The sequence below is a fragment of the Ochotona curzoniae genome, unplaced genomic scaffold (assembly GCF_017591425.1).
Source record: "Ochotona curzoniae isolate NIBS_2020 unplaced genomic scaffold, NIBS_Ocur_1.0 scaffold_4506, whole genome shotgun sequence".
NCBI classification, from domain to species: Eukaryota; Metazoa; Chordata; class Mammalia; order Lagomorpha; family Ochotonidae; genus Ochotona; species Ochotona curzoniae.
In genome coordinates, this window is record NW_024467119.1 from 26,726,856 (window position 1) to 26,746,966 (window position 20,111).

Genomic DNA, 20,111 nt, shown 5'->3' on the forward strand with positions numbered 1-20,111 from the left:
GGGTTGGCATCATTCTACCCACTGAAGGTCTGAATGCAGAGGGAGGGCAAACCTGTTGGTGTTCACACTGAGACCATCTGTCTCGATTACCTTTGGACATTTGCACCACAACATTTCCAGTCTGTAGGCTTGGCCTGGGACTTACACTGCTAGTTGTGTTGGTTCTTCTCTGTTGTCCTGGGACATTGGCATCACACCTCTGTCAGTCTGTAGGTTTGGCCTGGGTCTTACACTGTTGGTTGTGTTGGTTCTCAGGCTTTTGGCTTAGACAGGATTGAATTACTGACTTTCTTGGTTCTCCAGCTCACAGGTGGATTCCACCATCATGCGAGCCAATTCCTGCACCTCACCTCCTCATACAAGGCAGTCTTTAAAAAAGATCATGCAGAATGCATAGAATACACAAGTAGGCCTGGATTTCAAAATTTGTTTGCATTGAAATAAACTTACCTTTTAACTGCATTATTTCCTCAAACTTTTTGAAGTTTGAAATTTCTGTCTGTTATCCATTAGTTCTATTTCCCTGAAGAATTCTAACCAATAGAGTAATTACGTGGATGCAGGGCTTTAAATCTGTGACTGGAATGGCACTAACCTCTTACAACTGTGCCATGCATATAAAGCCCCATGAATTTTAAGAAATCTGAGAGGTATTTTTAGAGTGAGCAGATTTTGCTGAGTAATAGCACTTCAAAGCAAGATCTCATAGTTTTAGTTAAAAGTAGCATCTCACTGGGCTTACCCTAATGAATTCATTCCCACTTTCCAACTTAAGTGTCTGGTAACAACAGGATAAACCAGAAAAATCCCCCACAGGCACGAAAGCAAGGATTGCCTGGTTACTTTTGCTAGATTCTAAGGATTTTCTACTTGTTGTGAATGCTTGGAAACAAAATTGAGGGAAAAAAATGCAATGTTAGTTCTTGTGGAAAGCAAGCAATCAGCGATCCCTTCTTCTAAGAGCAGATATGAAGACTTTTGCTCTTTTCTCATTTTCTGCCATTGGCAGAAATAAAGATCCACACCTGCTTGAAAACTGGTTTGTAGTCCCCTGTCACCTTCTATGCTCTACATTTAGACTGTTGTACTTACCAATGTGTTGTTTTCTGGATCCATAAAGCGGCTGCTTCTGTGCAGAGGTGATGCAAACAGAAGCAATGACAAGAAATCTGCAAGCCACTGTCCAGGCGACTTTTCACGACAGCCTTATGATAACCTACAAGGCGGGAAGTATCATGTCTGCTACAGAAAGGAGGTGCACATCTCTCTAGACGATAACACTTGAGGAGTGTGGCCAAAGCATAGAGAGGAAAGACAAGGACATGATGATAGCAAGGCTGATGGATATGATCAGGAGCATTAAGTCCAGCTGTGAATCAGAGCTGTTGATATGAAAGTGGTGATGTTTGTGTAGAGCTCTCTTCTAAGGATGGAGAGCAAGCTGGCAGATGGCCTCTCAGAGGCAGGTTTTCCAGATTCAAGTTCTTCCTCCGTCACAGCCATTGACACTGGGCAAGTTACTCAACCTTAAGCCTCAGTTAAGCTGTTTATGAAATGGTAGTGATTATAATAGGATGTTCTTCATTTGAGTTTTTGTGAGCTAGGGTATCACATATAAAGGTGTTCATAAAACTGACTCACAATAAACGATAGCTCTTATTCTTACTATTCTTGTTGAATCAATGAACATAAAAGGGAAAAGGGCTCTTGGCCAAAGAATTTGGGAAGTATGAATTTATGATGGGTTACCACCTAGCCTTCAATATGCTAACCTGGATTGCAAAATTTCATGCCAGAGAGTCACAGACTTATTTTTACCAGAGAACCCATTTTAACACATACTTTGTGGAATACAGATAATATCTCATGGGACCTCACAAGAAATGTTCCCTATTTCACACACTTTGCATAGAAAAATGGAAGAGCATTTGTGAAATTTCTTTCATTGATTACCTGCACTGAAAGCAGCTAGCCCTTAAAGAACCTTTTAGCTTTGCAAAGCATCTTGAATATACTTCTTTCTGCATTGTGCAAAAATCACCAGTCTAAGCACTCAAACCATGTAATCATTTACTCTTGTCAGTGTCATCACCTCTAACCTGGAAGATTTTCTCATCGCTTCTCCAGGATGCTGTAAAAATAGAGTGAAAATCGGCCTACTGCCTTTCTACTGGGAGATTTCCTTTTTTACCAGAGTATAAATCTTTTCAAATATTTGTGATTCTTTGTGTATTATCACATCCTAAGGACACTATTTTGTGAGTGTTAGGATTACATTTGTCTAGTGTGTCTGACTCTGGTTTGGAGTGATGTTGATTTAACATCAGAAGAGCACATTATTTTAAAATTTGGGTTCCTAGCCTGCCCCCAGCACTCCTGGCTGATCATTATTTATGTTGTTTAATTTTTCTTGTACTTCATGTTACGTGGCTGTTCAGCACAGGATATAAGTTTATTCAGAGAGAAGTTAGCTAGCTTCCTTGGGAACTGTACCAATTAAACTTCGCTACCACTAAGCTGAGTTAAAGGAATTCTAAGTAGAAGTACAATCTCCTGTCAACATAGTGAATCCTGCTGCAACAATGTAGATGAGAGGGAAGGAGTTTCATTATTGAAAAAGCAGCAAATCACACTGAGCTGTGCATCAAAGGCAATCTGCTAAAGAGATTACAAAGAAATAAATTGCATCCTTTTATTACATCAAGCAGCTACAAACCATGGCATATATGTTAATTGTATTTATCAAAATAGAGAAATGAAACCTCTTGTATCTTTATGACAAGCAGGAAATTACATCATAGAGCCAAGCATCCAGGCATCAATTCCCCAGAGGTAGGGAGACAATGCTTCCTCCATTCTACTTCCTTCACTCGTCATGAAAATTGCTCCAAGGCCTCTAAGAAATTCATTTTTGCGATTCAGAGCTAACAAGAAACTTATTCAGCTTTAACAAAGATTTATATGGAATCTCAAAGAAATAGGGAAATTCAAAATTTCAAGTTTTCTAAAGGAAAAGCTGAAAAGTAGATCAGGCATTCTCCTTTTGGCACAAGAGAAAGATTTATACCTCTTCCCCTAAGATCTGAATTTATCAGGAAGGTTCCCATTTTTGTTCCTATTTTATAGTTACATTTATTAAATTATCTCCATTGCCATCTCTGTTTTTCTTGATAGTTTGCAGAAAATCCACCGTAAACAATAAATCAAGGAGTTACCAGATGAGTATGATGAATTTTTAAAAAGTCCAAAACAATATTTTCCTTGAAATATCTCTTCGTATAATACCAACAGCTCGATTCTTATTTGGAATCCTTAGTTCTTGATGAACAATGTGAAACATTCTCTGTTACACATTAGATTACCAAAGTGTTTTATGCTCTTTTAAAATAACATTTATTTATTCAACTTAAAATCAGAGTTAGAGTGAGGAAAAGAGAGAGAGATCTTCCATCTCTGGTTCACTCCCCTTCTCAAATGGAGCATCTTTGGGGCCTTCCATGTGGGTGTAGGGTCCTAAGGACTTGAGCCATCCCCCTCTGTTTTTCCAAGCCATAGCATGTATCTCGGTTAAGAAGCGAAGCAGCTGGACTTGAATCATCTCCTATTTGGGATCCCAACACTGTAGGTAGAGGATTAGCTTGCCACTGTACCAACACCCCACCCCTCCCGTGGGGACATTTGCTTTGCTTTCTAATGATTAAATATTTGGGTGTTACATTTTAAAATAAAATCTTGCCTATTCCATCCCTAAAGAGTAGTTTACATCTGTAATCCGGTCATCTAAGTTTCTGATTACAAGTTTTTCTCAAAAAGCCCAATAAGTTTCTCTCGAGTCCTTTCCTATCAAAAAGTAGCATCATAATTACATGGTTATTTAAGTTTTTCAGAATTATTTCATTGTCAAAATTTTTTTCCCACTTGCACACAGCAAAGACACCCTGGTTGCAGTCTACTGTTACAGTATTAATATAAGGTATCTATTAAATTATATAAATTGAAGTTTGAAAATCTATCTTAAGGACAAGCTCAAAGCATGTGGCTTGTTTTTTTTTTTTTACATCAGGCAATCAATAGTTATGTTGCTATGATAGTGAACTAACTCTTGGGATAATAGGCATCCATGATTGTCTACTGTTTAAAATGGGATCAGAGAGAAGTTGTATTATGAGCAATTGCACCACAGTTGAAAGACTTGTGTGCCCTTCTTCAAGCAGATTACATTTCAACAGGATTTTTATATAGCTTGTCTCAAAGGTTGTTTCAACAAACTTCATCTCTATTAAAATTATGTGTAGGAATCAAGATGACAATAGGGTAAGGGCACATTTAAGCAGAGAGGCATTAACCAGGGTGAAGCAGAAAGGATGCATTCATGGCAGAGGGCACCTGGAGTATGACAGACATGGGAAAGCAGTGGGGACAATGGTGGGGCGTTGCAGTGACCAGATACCTTAGGGGCAGTCAGCAAGCAGGAATTTGAGCTCCACCAGTGGCTGGAGCTCCAGCAGCAGCTAGGTTGGAAGGGGAGTTCACTGGAAGCTTAAGAGGTAAATCCAAAGAACTGCTTTTTCTGCTGATTTGGTTGATTCAACCAAGAGCAGAGATAGAGCAGCAGATCCCAAACAAATGGTATGGGAACAGGGTGGCTCTCAAAGCCCAAACCCCCACCAGAGCTGTATCAGGTACCACTTTGTGTAGGGAGGCAAAAGCTTTGGACCGGGCTATGCATGCACTAAAGTGGGAGAGAACACATTTCTGGCTCAGTGAATTGCATAGATGTGGCAAATTACAGGTTCTACCCAAAATAGGTTCTGGTAGCCTCCAGGCCTACGAGCCAGCAGATCCAGAATTCCACCAGTGGCACATCAGGCACCATTTTGTACACTGTGGCAATTCTGTGCACATGTGCTGAACTGGGAGCAAACTCACTTCCAGCTCTGTTTGTCTCACTGGTCTCATAGGGAAAATAATACCGACTTTGGTATCCTATGTGTCAAAATAGGTCTGGTTGGCCCTCAGACCTAAGGGCCAGCAGGTTCTTGCAAAGTCAGCACCACCAACAAACTAATTATTTAGGACATAATCCTGGGAATGGATCGACTGGAAGTGGGAGAAAGTTTGTACAGACAACAGTACAGCCTTAGCGTGGGATTACAGGAGATGGAGAGTCATGACCCAGGCCCTGGAGCTATGAGACCATGGTGGAAGCCTAATACAAGAGCCCAGACCTGAAACTTGATGGAGGGAGTGGCACAAGTGACTGCAAACAAAGAACTGGGTACGAAACACAAAAAGTAAAGTTCAACTGTAGACCTGTGGGTGACACAACTTAGAAACCTACCGTAGAGGGAAGAATTTACTAACCAGAAGCACAACGACCAAGAGCAACCTAGCATTCTTTAGCAATACATTGGCCATTCCGTAGCATGTTAGTTAACTTCATTGCATTGTAGATTTTCTATTTTTCTTCCTGATGTTGATTTTGTTTTGTGGCTTTTCATTTAAGGGGATGTATAGTAACTGTGCAATGGAAGCTATCATATCGAGCTGTGAGGATACAATGCAGTATGCCTCTCTACTTCCAAGTCAAAGATGAACTCCCAATAAAACTGTTTCATTTATCTTGAGCATAGGATGCTAAAGTCTCTGCCATTGTCCATGCCCACAATGATGGACTTATGAGTGTTTTATGAAGAACTGTACTATTATAATAATATATGGGAACTCAGTATATTTGGGGAGAGGATTTGATGGGGGGTTAAGGGAATCTCAGAGCCTATAGAACTATATCATAAAATAATAGTAAAGTGGGAAAAATTAAAATTAAGTGTGAGACATGGAATTATATTTCTCAGAAGTAAGGCTCAGGAATAGTGTTCCTCTCAGACTTTAAAACTGGGTCATTGGATAATGTCAGGATGGCAAAGCCAGCATGTTTGTAGTTGGCTACATCACAGAAATTAAACTTTTTTAAACTCGAGCAGCAGAAGGATTGGCTGAAAGGGCACAGGATGGCTCCCAGAGCCGTGGGGGAACTGAGAAGTCAGGCTTGATGATGGGCATGAAACTGAAAAGGCAGGCAGTGGAGAACAGCTTGGGGAGAGTTTGGCTGGGATGTCAGAGCTGGGAACTTTCTGCTCCCTTGATTCTGCTAATGATCCTTTGTCCTTGATCCTTCCTGAATCAGAGTTCCAATCAAAAGTGCCTCATTAGTTGAGCCACCCTGTAGTAAAGTCAACCTCATTGCTGCTAGAGTGCTGGTGGGAGAGAAACAGCCAGGCCACTTTTTTTTTCCGAAGCATGGGGCTTCCATTCTGCCTCCCAGTGTTTTGATATTTCCTTTAAATGGCATTCACTCTAGACATGCATTTACTCTAAGTGCTTTGCATGTAGCAATTCATTTAGTCTTGTAACCACATTCTGTGGCAGATATTCTCGTTTATATCAGAGAACCTAGACACAGGAGCATAACTTAATTGCCCTTCATCCCATAGTGAGCAGTAGAGATGAACTCTGAGGCTAGACACTTAGACTGAAGAAGGCATTCCTTTCTGTCTATTCAGCCATGACAATGACCAGTGTTCAAAGGCATAGGGAAAAAAAGAAAGAAAAAAATCACATATGGATGACAAGATATGCAAATTTCTACATTTTCCCATATTTTGTATGCTGCAAATTTGCATATTTTTAAACTTGTAATTCTAATACAATAATAGACTTACAGAAGATCTGCACTACTGACATGTACATATATAGTCTTTGTCCATTCTCCTCTTAGATTAGCACTAATCATGATACAATTAATGAAAGAAAGAAATTCACCATAATGTGTTGCTATTATTAATCTATGGGCTCTAACACATTATTCTGATTATCCCACTACTGTCACTTTTCTGTTCTAAGACTTGATCCAGGGTCCCACTGTCGTGTTTGTCTGATCACATCGACCCTGTGACAGTCCTTTCTGTCTTTGTCTATTGTAAGTTTGATACTTTGCCAGAGTAATCATCAGATCATTTGTAAAGCTTATTTCAACTTGAATTTGTCTATTAATTTGATTACTTGAGGTTGCAAATTTGGGGGAAAAACATTTTTCAGCACATTGTATGATGTTACGATTGATCACTTGAAGTATGTCTTGATTCTATTTTTTAAATGACTGCTAAGTGATTGGTTTGAAACACTAGTTGGATTATTATCTTTGGTATTTAGTGAGCTTTATTTATTTGTTTCTTTACCGTCAAGTTTTGTTATATTTTGATATCTCCAATTGTTGTGGGTTCCTGGGCTACACATAGCTTGATTCTGCCTTTCAGCATCTAAGTTTCTGCAATGTGGAACATTAATAAGTGCCTTAAACCACATGGAAATAAAGATTCCATGTGATGTGTAATAAGCTTAGTCAAAGATGAGTGGTCCACTCTGTCCCTATTTCAGAGTAGACTCACAGACAAAGGCAATACCTATTCTGACACAAGATGTACTCTCTCACTAGGGAGTTACTGGATTATAGTCAATTCTGTCTCCTTAATGATAGCCAGGCCATTTCTTTTGTTGATTTTGAAAGCTAACATTTGTTAGTTAGGCCTTCAGGCCAATTTGGCTATTAGCCTAGGTTTTATGCTCATTTGAAACACTCCTCCATCTGTCCATTGATATGAGTAAACCAAGTGCCAAAACAGTGATGTAGACAAAGTATTGTTAAAGAAAATCATTTAGCCGTTGTCCCTGTGCAAGCCTGTGATCATTTATAATTTGTGTGTTTTATTTATAACGGCAGTACATATTCAAAATACATCATAATGAGATACTTTTGTGATACATATCTGTGGATTTGCTTCAATTTTTTATTTCCTTAGCAATGATAGTGCATGTTTACGTGGTTGTTTTCTTCTTGAAAGATATGGTAACACCTACTGTATTAAAAATTGTCAACGTGTGGTCAACCATTTGTTAAAATTATACTTGACTGGATGACAGTAAGGTGTGGTTAAGGATAGAAAAAGAATAAAATGACATACTTGTAATAAGCCAGTGTTTGATGTGTTATCTTTCTGGCTCTTAGATTTATGCTCTTAGATTTATCACGTTGGAACATAGTAATATTATTTATTTAGCATTCTTTGTGTACTTTGCTTTTGCAAAAACCAATATCAGCAACTTAACACTTGTAAAACTTATGGTGTGCTTAGCCACTTAGTCATATAATCACTACTTTTTATCTCAAGATTCAGGCATTGTAAAAAGCTTTCTAGGGGTAGGCAATCCTGCACCCTTTATAGGAATTCTTGGGTTCAGTTCCTGAGCTAAGCTCCTGACTCCAGGCTCCTGCTACTGTGGAGGGGTTGGGGGATCATTCTGATGGCTTACATAGTGGGGATCCTGCTTTCCTCCTGAACGAACTGGATTGTGTTTTTGGCACTCAGCGAGGTGGGGAGTGATCCCATTAATTGGGGGGCTCTTTCTCTTTCTTGCTCTGTCTCACCTCACTCTCTCCTCTCAAGTTAAAAAAATAATGATCTTAGTATTAAGTTTTATTATTGCTTTAATAATTGCTTATTTTATTATTGCTTTTAATAATTTCATTAGTTGAGGCTAGGTGTTCATATGGAGCCCTAGGTTTCAAGATTTTAATCTTAATATATGAGACTCATAAAAGTTAAAAAATAGCTTGCTTCACTGATGGGATAAGGCCACAAGTGATATGCTTAGAAACCATCATTTTTCCTTTTCATTTATTTTTCCTCTTTTGAAGTGGGTGCTGGGGAAATGGAGAAACCATGTGTCAACAGGGAGGAGAATGAAACACTAAGTATTTCTAGAGATGACCTTTGGTGTTTTGACGGCTTTTTCATTGGGGAAAACAAACTGCAAAGGTGGACTGGAGCTGCCTTGTACCAGTTTGATGAAGCGATTGTTAGATTCTAAGAAGCTTTGCCATTCAATTATTAAATGTGGTCTTTACGAAGCATTAAATTATATAACCCCACAGTTGAACAAATATTTAAAAACATAAGAAGAACTGAAAAAAACTCATTGCTTCTGAACTTGTAATTGTATTATACTATTGTTATTATTTATGCTCTGGAGCTTATATCTGTGTGTTATATGTGTAGCATTGAAGTGTTATATAATGGTGTGCCACTGTCCATCTCTGCCAGCTGTGCACACAAGGAATTCTTGTTGGTAGCCTCATAGGCCTAGGGTTAATATATTGTGCATACTTTCTTAGTTAACACAAAAATAAATGTTGTAACGAGGCACTGAAATTGAAAATCACTCTTTCTATCCATCAAGCCCATACTCCTGTCTGTCTCAGAATACTTTGGTTTACAATTGCTTTGGCCTGTAGTAGTTCTTTCTCTAATACTCACTTGGTTGCCTTTGTTCCCATTAAAACTTACATGTCATCCTTTCAAATCAACTTTTTCTGATTATCTTAAGGAAAGTAGCCTGCCCTGGCCTGCCTGCTCCCTGAATTGACAACTCTTGTTATGCCATCATCCTGTGTTTATTTTTGTTGTAGTAATCACTACTGTCTGAAAAGGTATTATTCATTCATTTATTTATTTGTTTATTCACTAAAGATTTATCTATTCTTATTGGAAGGTAGATCTACACAGAGAAGGAGAGACAAAGATCTTCCACACTCTGGTTTACTGTCCAAATGGCTGCAAAGGCCGGAGCTGATCCTATCTGAAACCAGGAGCCAAGAGCTTCTTCTTAGTCCTCTACATGAGTTTAGGGTCCCAAGGCTTTGGGTCATCCTCTGCTGATTACCTAGTACGTAAACAAAGAGCTGGATGAGAAGCAGAGCAACTGTGATACAAACTGGTGGCCAAATGGGATGCCTACACTTGCAGGTGGAGGATTAACCTGTTGAGCCATGGTGCCATCCCTAAAAGGATATAATTTATTTATGTTTCACATCTTTCTATCCCACTACAATGCAAGTTTCCCAAGGAAGGCATCTTTTATGAATTTTGTTTTTGGTTTTCTAATATATAATATAAATAGAGGTAGCCCCTCAGTAGATCAACCCTGTTTTATAAACCTTTTATTTATTTACTTGAAAGGTAGAGTTCCAGAGAGAAAAAGATAGAGATATTTCATACTTTGATTTACTACTCAAATGGTTGCAGTGGCTGGAATGGGACTAGTGCAGGACCGGGTACCAGGAACATCTGGATTTCCCATTTGAGAGCAGCCGCCCGAGTACTTGGGTTACTCACTGCTTTGCTAGACTCATTAGTTGGCATTTGCTTTACTTGCTATACCACAATGCTAACCTTGCTTGTTTGTTTGTTTAAAAAATAATACCTTAGGGGTTGGCTTTGTGGTGACTTAGACTGGCACCTGATTTGAGTCCTGGGTCTCCGCTTCTGCTCTGTCTCTGTTAATGTGCCTGGGAAAGCAAGGGACGATGGTCCAAATGCTCGGGCCCTGTTATTCATGTGAGAGACCTGGGTGGATTTCTCCGGCTCCTTTTGGCTTGGCCAGCCCTTGTTCTTGTGATTACTTGGGAAACACACCACTGGATGGAAGATGTCTCTCTGTCTTTCTGCTTTTCAAATAAAATTTAAAAAAATTGTTTAGCCTATATCAAGTAGATGAGATAAAGTTAAAATTGAGTTGAACATTAAAGTAAATTTTTAATAGGAGGTAAAATGAAATTGTCCAAAGTACTCCTTGAATAAAGCGTGTTGCCAGATGGTAGGAAAAACTAAACCAAAACTGGCTTGTGTGTGTATGTGTGTGCGCGCACACACATAATTTATGTCGATTAAAAGACATCGAACTATTATTAAATATGTTGGGGGATAGGTTTTGGGAATAGAGCATCTCAAGATTTAGTTAGAGATGTGAGTTTGTGCATTGCATTAATTATGCTGTATTCATTTATGGAAATAATACTCCGAAGCTGTACTAATTATATGGATGAGGAAGACAGCTTTATGGTAAGAGGCAACAGCCATTTCTGATATTTCATGGCGTTTCTCCAGTCACAGAAATTGATGTCAAAAACTCCTTTCTTCCCCAAAAGACTTTTGTGAAGTGGAAGCTGATGCTGCAGTTCTATTCTAAGTCAAACTTTGTACAATATGAGCAAACAAAATGCAAAAGAGTATTTTCAGAGACTGTGATGAGGTAGCTATTTGTAATATTTAGGAGCCTTGTCAACGTTACTGCTGAGCTTTTAAAACTATGATCTAGGGATCCTGACAAGTTGATGATAATCCACACAGTCTAGGGATGTATGGTTCCTAACAGGAATAAAGTGTGGTTATTACTTAAGAAGAGTTACATGAGAATTTTTTATATTTCATTGATTCTGTTAACAAATGTTTTCTTTATAAAAGATGCATTTAAAATTTTTTCATTTGATAGGCAGAGTTACAAAGAGATACAGAGAATGAGAGAAAGATATTCCATCTGCTGATTTACTGCCTAAACAGCCACAACCTCTGTAGCTGGGCCCATTTGATCCAGAGGCAGGAGCTTCTTTCTGGTCTCACAAAGCGGTGCAGGGCCCTAAGCATTGGAGCCATCTTCTGCTGCTTTTGCAGGTCATTAATAAGGAGCTGGATCAAAAGTGGAGCAGCTGAAACTCAAACTGATGCCAATATGGGATGCTGGCACAGCAGGCGAAGGCTTAATGAGCTATACCACAGTGCTGTCTCCTCTTTTAAGAAATATTTTCTGAGCATAACTATCTGTCAGTCATTGCTTTGGGTGCCAGAGTACAGTGAAAAAATGCTGTCCATCCTCAGTCTATTAGAGGATAGAAAAAAGTGAGCAATTGCAGTATTTGTGATGAGGAAGATCAAAGCATTCCAACAGGATACAATCGAGACAGAAGATGTTTTAAAACAGACTATTCCTAAATTGTGGCATTTGTCCATTTTCATGGCATACTCATTTCCACCTAGCTAATGTAAAGCTACTAAACTCATGGCATGTGAGGATGAGAAGATGTAAACTGGGTGGTGTGAGCTGAAGGGAGCAGGTTCCAGCCCGTCGGGCTTAAACAGCACTGAATGGAGTCATGGGGAGCGCACTGCTGAGCCAAGGAAGAGGTAATGCAAGCTCAGTCATGTGGGTAAGATTGGAGCAATAGCAAAGGGATAAAGGGACAGTTTACAGCAGTGATTAGAAGTAAAGACCATAGGTTTGCACCTAAGTCCCAATCTTTCTGCAGCCACTTCCCTAGGTCTTTGATAGTTGAACATTGTTTTAGATTCTTTGCCCATTTTTGAATGTATTGCTTGAAAATTATTGATAATAAAGGAAGCAGAGGCTGAAGGTTAGTATGAGGCATAGAGGAGTCCGTACAATTAAGTATCTCTCCTAAAGAAGAACACAGAGGAGATAAATGGTAATTAATGATTAGTGTGTTGATGGGTAGGCGAGGAAAGAGATGAAAGTCACAGTTGACGTGTGGTCTTTTAGACTGTCATAACAGGTAGAGAGAGATAAATTTTGATAACATTTCTGGTGACAGAGTTGCTATCTACCTTTGCACTATTCTGTTGGAGGCAAATCAACAGAAGGCCTCTTGTATGTTAACATCCTCGACTATTCCCTGACTAGTATATAGATAGATACTATTTTCTCTGGGAATTATGAGATAAAATGATGTTCTGAGAATTAACAGTAAGTGGGAGAGAAGGTGAAAAAGAAGAGTGAAATTAGTCTAAAATAGATAGTGGGTGGGCGACAAGATAGTAAAGAGAATTACTAGGAAAATATAGAGGCATGTGGCAATCTTAAGAGCTAGGTCATTATTGATTCATAGTAAGAGGAAACCAGATAAGTATGAATTAAATCAATAAACTCAGCAAAACAGGAAATTAGATTTTACCTCATTTTATAAGACATACAGGGCCACTAGGTATTTTTTTTTAGCAGACTATAAAAAAGGAAATAGCTTAGGATAATCTGTATAACTTTTCAAAAGATAATGAAATACTGGTTTTATATTTTTGCTGTAATAAGCAATATCAGTAGAAGTGAATCTGAAAGAATGCATCCTCTTCAAAACTGCCTATTTGGTAGACACTGTCCATCAAATGAATGTGTAAGTCCAGTAACACAGGTTTCTTTTTATTTTTTTTAAATCAAGATCCTTTGTTTTGGAAAATTGAGGAAAACTTATTAGGGTAAATGAAGGCAAAAAGATATATTTATACATGTAAAGTCTTAGAGATGTCAGGAAACTGTTCCCTGGGAAACTATTTTACTTGGAGAGATAGTGCCCTGGATCAAATTCCTTATTATTCTCAATTTAATTGAGAAAACTGCTTACTTTCAGTTTTTTTTTTTTTTTAATTAAGTGTGACGAACAGTATCTACTAGCTGTGAGTTTCACTGGAAGTCTGAGTACTTAAAATATCTTGGGTCTCTTGAAGGGTGATGATATGTATACAATAGGGACAGAAGTTATTAATGAGTGAGGAAGTTCATTTTTCTCCATTCTCTTACCTAATCAATTTTCCATGCAAACTGATGAAATTTTGGGAGGCAGAACAATAGAATCAATGAAGATTCTTGCATGAAGACATAGTGTTAGAGGAAAAAAACCACTAAGGGATCAAAAGGAAGAATGAATGGAGAAAGGCCCATAGATACACCGAAAAGAAGAAATGGAGGTTTAAAGAATGTTCAAAATGTGATGTGACAAAGCTAAGAGGTGGGAGAAAATTGGCCAGCAAAAGGAATGAGCAAGCAAAGCAATTTTTAAAAAGTGGGTTGAACATTGACTATCCTTTAATGCTTTTTAATAGTTGTAAGCAAAAATTAGAATTATTTTTGATAACTTCTAGTTGCTTGATTCCATTTTCTTTGACTACCACATTTTGCATCAGGTATTTGGATTTTATGGAAAATGGAAAAATTCTAAATTAGCTCCATATTGTGGAATATTTTGCTGTTGCATCAAAACTAAAGTGGTACAAATATTTATATTTTATGAATATCTGAAAACACAGGTATTTCTATTTTATAAGTATTATACATAGACATATGTATGTGTATATCGGTCCCATCTAAAATTAAGATTATTTTTAACATGAGACAAATTCATTAGGAGTACCAGTATGTTCTACCTATCTTTCTTAAGATTCTTGTGAAATACATCTCATCCATTGGTAGTTAAATCAATATAATCCAATTTCATAAAAATCACTTTTCAAACAAGTATATTTACAAAGTTTTGACTCAAAACTCAATAGGCTGCAATGGCCAGAACTGAGCCATTCCAAAGCCAGGAGCTAGGAGCGTCTTCCAGGTCTCCCAGGTGAGTGCAGGGTTTGCTTTTTCAGGCCACAGATGGGAGTTGGAAGAGAAATAGAGCAGCCAGGACACGAACCAGAGCCCATATGAGATCCCAGTGCATGCAAGGCAAGGATTTATCTATTAGGTTTTTGCATCGAGCCTAGTTTATTGATTTCTAGGAGGCCATGTCCTTGAAAACGGATGATCGTGATTTGTCATCAGAGAAATGCAAAGTAAAATCACAATGAAGCGTTGTGTTTTATTCACTAGCATGTCTGGAATAATAATAATAATAATGAGCTGATGACATTAAATGTTGGTGATAATGCAGAGCAACTATTTCATGTATTTTCAGGAAGAATATAAAATGATGCCATCACTTTGCAAATCAGCTTGAGAGTTAATCGTTAAGCTGCCATATGCCTCTTCAAGTAATTCTACCTTTAGATATTTATTACACAAAAGAGCTGAATGTATATTTCATGAAAAGGTTTGTGTGTGACTGTTCATAGCATCTTTACATAACATTTCCCCAAACTAGAAGCAACTGAAAAATTCAACAGCAGTTGGATGGACAAATAAACTTTGGGATATTTGTTCACAGACAAATGGGTCCTCAGGACATGTGTGCATTGTATGATGTGTAATACATAACAGGTACAATTAATTTATGGTAATAAAATTTAGAATGGTGGCTGTTTTATAGGCTGTAAGGCTGGCCTAGAAGGAACATGAGAGAGAGTTCTGGGATGACCAAGATCTTCCAGATCTGTATTTTAAAAGTTTCATTTGCTGTTTCATTTAAATTTTGTTTTTTACAATTTGCTGATGGGACAGGTGTGAGAGATTGAGTATAAAACCAACTTTCTCTAGTAAGGAAAGAGATACTTTGTGTCTATTATTTTCTCTCTACTTTTATGGGGGTGGTGGTCATAGATATGTGCATGTATCAAAAATCTTACAATAAAACTTGTGTGTGTCACCTACCAATTTTAACTGAATGAAAGTTAATAATTCTTAAGTATTACTTTACTGTATTTATTTGTTTTACTTAGTATAAAAATTACCTTCAACTGGATAGTTATGTAAAAAGGTTCATTTTAAGTTCTTTCGTTGCATGTGCTGGGATCCCATATGGACTGGTTTGTGTCCCGGCTGCTCCACTTCCTTTCTAGCTCCCTGCTTATGGCCTGGGAAAGCAATCAGGGATGCCCCAAAGCCTTGGGATCCTGCACCCATGTGGGAGACCCAGAAGAAGCTTCTGGCTCCTGGCTTTGGAATGGGTCAGCTCTGGCCATTGCAGCCACTTGGGGAGTGAACCTGCGGATGGAAGATCTTTCTCTCTGTCTCGCTTCTCTATAAATCCACCTCTTCGGTAAAAATAAATATATCATTTAAAAAATCATTTTACTTATGATTTTGGAGGATGTCAGTCTGAGACCTCATGGCCTCATGGGTTTAGCCTTTTGCAAAGGGCCAAGAGTGGACATGTCCTGGGTAGACTATCATGGCAGGAGTAACGATGGGAGTGAGAGATCACATTGCAAGACAGCAATACAGAGCTAAGAGGAAGGGCCAGGCTTGCTCTCCTTATGATAATCCACTCATGAGAGCTAGCAAAGGGTTTCATGATAGCTACCTAAAACCCTTAAGGAAGCAGTAGTTCACTACCCAAGCCTTTCTACGTAGCCCCTCTTGTTAGCAATCCTTCCTCTTTGACAACTCCATACTGAGATCCAAACCCCACGCCATGGAACTTAATTGCCTTCTTATAATCTATCATTTGTTTTATAGACATTTATTGTTAAATAGACTAAATTGGGATTTGAGCAGATGGGAGCAGAGGAATGCAGTGTTTGAAATGAACATGCTCTCCGAATGGAAGCAGACGAAGGGAGAAAAATAGAATAGGAATTAATAAACGAAGGGCTCTGAATAGAGGCAAGAGTGTAAAGACGCAGGGCCTGGAGTGCTTAGGCAAGCTGTGCAGAGCTGTATGGGCTTATAGGCACTCAAGCACTTTCTGAATTGAATTATTAAGACTTGGGAAGCCAGAGGAAGAGCTTAAGAAGTGTGGTGAGGTAGTCATGGTGATAAAAGGGGAAGATTTTAGAAGATGCAATCTGAATTAACTGGAAGAAGAGATCTGAGGCAGGGAGTTAGTGAAGAGAAATTTGAATTTGTCAAAGTGACAGGAACCAAAAACATTAAGGGGTTTAAGCATATGTCATGATGACAGGGCAGTGCACTCACTGTGCTAACAGCTCAATCTGATATACTGGTGGGTTCTAATAACAGGCAGTTTGTGTTAGGGAGTGTGGAGAGGAACACAGAGGACGTCATGTTGCATACATTAATTTGTAAACTTATCTTCTTGTCCCACAGAAGAGATATTTATTACTTTCACCTCCATGTATCTTCAATTATTTCCCACACAGCAAGGTGCATTTTAGTTGTTCAGAAATTCTAGTGGACATTATGAGGTCAACCAGTAAACCACTCCAGTGTGGATATAATGTTACACACTGAGCACTGCTCTAGACACTGGGAATCTAATGGAGAAGCACTTTGCTCAAGAAGGTTGCAAATTGCCACTAATGTGAGAGCAGACAATTCAATTACTTCATTCATTCACTCTTTCACTCATTCACATAATAATATGTTCCATCTAACATTGCAACATGGCTTGATACATTAGGAGGTGACGTGTCTGGGTTGGTATGTTGAGTTACAAACCACCGGAAAGACCCCAGAGGTACACAGTACTTAAGACAAGAATGAAAGGAAGCAGACATCTGAAGATCTAGGAAAAGAGCATTTGAAAATCAGGTAGTTTTTTGTTTCACATGTGCATGGACAGAGGTGGAGATGAGCTTTGCAGGATCCAGGACAAAAGTCAGCATGTTTGGAGTGCAGGAGAAGAGTAGGGGCAGGAGGGAGGAGAGACTAGAGTGGCTGGATTATTGCAGGGCCTGGGGGCTGTGATCAAGTCCAGTCCAGCTGCCATGGGAAGCTAGGGAGGCAGCCACTGCTACCCTCTGATTTATGCCTCTGAATTATCATGGTAATTGCTATGTAGACGTTGTGTAGACAGGAGGGTCTGGTAAGGACTGAGATAAAGGAGAAACCATTTGGGAATTGCTTTGAAGACAAAGGAGCCAGTTTTATTCTCAGACTCTAAGATCCCCGTACTGTGAGATGAAAACACAGAAATAGATATGAATACATTCTACCATCTCAGCATCATAAGACAGCATCAGATAGCTGAGTAAGAAGGTGAGGAATAATTTGAGGATTCAAGTAGTACGGTGTGGAATTGCAGAGGGCAAGGTGGAAGGATTTCTGAATCTTGGGGCAGTTAGGGCCTGACCAAAGCAGACTGGAGGCCTCGCTGACGGATTGGAGGGTGGGACTTCTCATGGAACTGTGCGATGGGTTGTGCAAGTGTCAACACGAGTGATATTCTAAAACCTTGGAGGGGTCAATTGTTTCCTTGAGGGAAGACAGTTCATACTGAGAGACAGAGTGAAGAATTGAGCAGTTGAAAAATACTGCTCCAAAGAAAAAGGATAAGAAAAGCTACATTTATGTGACTTGCCTGATGTAGCATAGGATGACAATTTTATTTTTCCAGAAGCAAATTGAAATATGCGTGGGTTACTTCAGAGTGTTTTATATTGAAAGTATTTTGTAGCCATTAGTTCAGGTTACATAACAGCTGATTAATTTCATCTAAGTCATTAGCATAGAAATTTGGACTGGAAATGAAAATGGAAACATGTATTCTCAGTCCTGAAAAGAAAATGATGCCAACCAAGAACACTCTACCAGGCAAAACTTTCCTTTAAAAATAGTAAACACAACTTTGATGGTGTTTTTTTGTTGGTTTTTGGTCTGGATTATCTTTCCATTTATGAAGACTGTACTTCACTAAAGTTGAATTTCTCCAATATTATTGTATTTAGGCTTACCTCACGCTTAGATCTAACAATGTGTGCTTTATCAAATCTATCATTAAACACATTTATAATTTTCACATATTCTTACTGAATGGATCTCTTGATTATTATACGATGACCTTATTTGTCTCTTTTTAAAAACTTTGTGTTAAAGTCAGGTGAGATTGAAATGTTAACTCCAATGACTAACTCCAATGTTAGTCATTTTGCTGGCTACCCCTTGAAAAATGTGGTATAACTCTCAAAAGCAGTGCTGTGTGCTGGGGTATCTCCATTTTACAGATGAGGAAACCCAAGTACTGATTGTTCAGCCCATTGATGTCTTTAAGTCAGCCAGAGCATATTCAGCCAGCACTTGGAACGTGGCCCTCCGATTCCAGAGTCCGGGTCTTGTGGACAGTGCTCTGTCACCTCACACATCATGGCAGCTCTCTGCAGTTTACCTCCTGGAACTCAAGCTCATTCTCTACTTCCCAGGGATCCCTGCTCTCTTTTTCAGCTGGTTCTTGTAGCAGTAAGCCATTCAGGGACATTTTCTAAAATTCTTCCTGTGTGCTGTGCAATTTATCTGCCGAACTGGTTTACTATATTTCTGCCCATTTCTCCGGTTTGGGGAGAGCCTACGTTTCCCTTATCCACGGCTGCTTGTAAATTAGGCCTGTTATTTGATAGAATACTAATGTCTGTGTTAAAGTAGTTTTCCTTTGCTGCTCTGAAAGTCATTAGCCCTCAAGGTCAGAGGAGGCCTGTAGTTGATTTTGAAGTGGGTCATGAGCTTTGATCCAACGCTGAGTAGCACACTGTCTCCTGAGATTGAAGCAGTATTGCTTGTACAGAGCATTGGGAAAAAGCATGCCTCTTGAAAAGTTGCTGCAGCTTCTGGCTCTAACACCTTCTAACACCCCCTTAGCCTTAGGGATTGAATTTTGCTTAAATCTTCTATTGTTTCTCTCTGTTCTGTCTGAGCCCTATGTACCAAAAACACAACAAAAAGAAATGAAAAAAAAAAAAATCTTTCTATCTCAACAAGGCAAATGGACACAAAGTGGTTACTTCAGGGATTCATCTACCAGGTCCATAGACTGGCAGGCTACCTTGGAGTTTTGAATGACATTAGATCCACATACTCCATAATATTTTTTTTTTAATGCTATTTAGTGAAGCAATGCTTTTGAACAGGTTTAAAATGCTCAAATAAATTTCTAGCATCATCAAGAACAGAGAAGGGGGCGCAGTTTAGTAGAAAGAAGCCTGTAAATGCATTCTATATCCCCAGAGGCATGTGTAAGATCAAGCTTAGGCACAGGTTAGAATTAGATGATTTCATTTTCATGTTCCCAGATCTCTCTTTTTAGACCACTCACTCATTTATTTAGGGTGATTCTTTATTAAAATTAGGAAAATAAAAAGCAAATTTAACTTAAAATTTAAGTTTTTAAAATTGCATGTAAAATTGATTCATAATTGATTTGAAATGACAGATTTCATTATATCAAAGGGACCTCAGACATTGCAGGAGATTGGAAAGTGGGGATTTTATAAAGTCCTGCCTGGCAGTCTTAAAATCACAACTCAAAACTACCAGTAATTCTGCCTTTGTAAGGCTCATTCAATGAGTCATGCTATTTAAAGATGTAATGCCTGCTGAGAAGCTAAACAGAAATATGGTGTCTCTGACTCTTTGTGGTGTGAAATCCATGTGCCTTGGAAAGTTTTTTTTCCTTCTGTGAATATTTGCACTTTGAAAGACCATATTCTTAATTTAGACCAGCAACTGTGCCAAATATCTTGGCAACTTTACAAAAAAGTAGCTTTAATGTTAGAGAAAATGGTGTACTTTGAAGGTTGCCATAATATGTTCCATTGATAGTGGACAAA

General features: G+C 38.6%; 1 protein-coding gene across 2 annotated transcripts in view; it reads left to right on the forward strand.

Annotated features, from left to right (window-relative positions):
- Positions 1 to 20,111, forward strand: part of MAPK10 (mitogen-activated protein kinase 10) — a 234,299-nt gene that overhangs the window by 53,000 nt on the left and 161,188 nt on the right. The window lies entirely within an intron of this gene.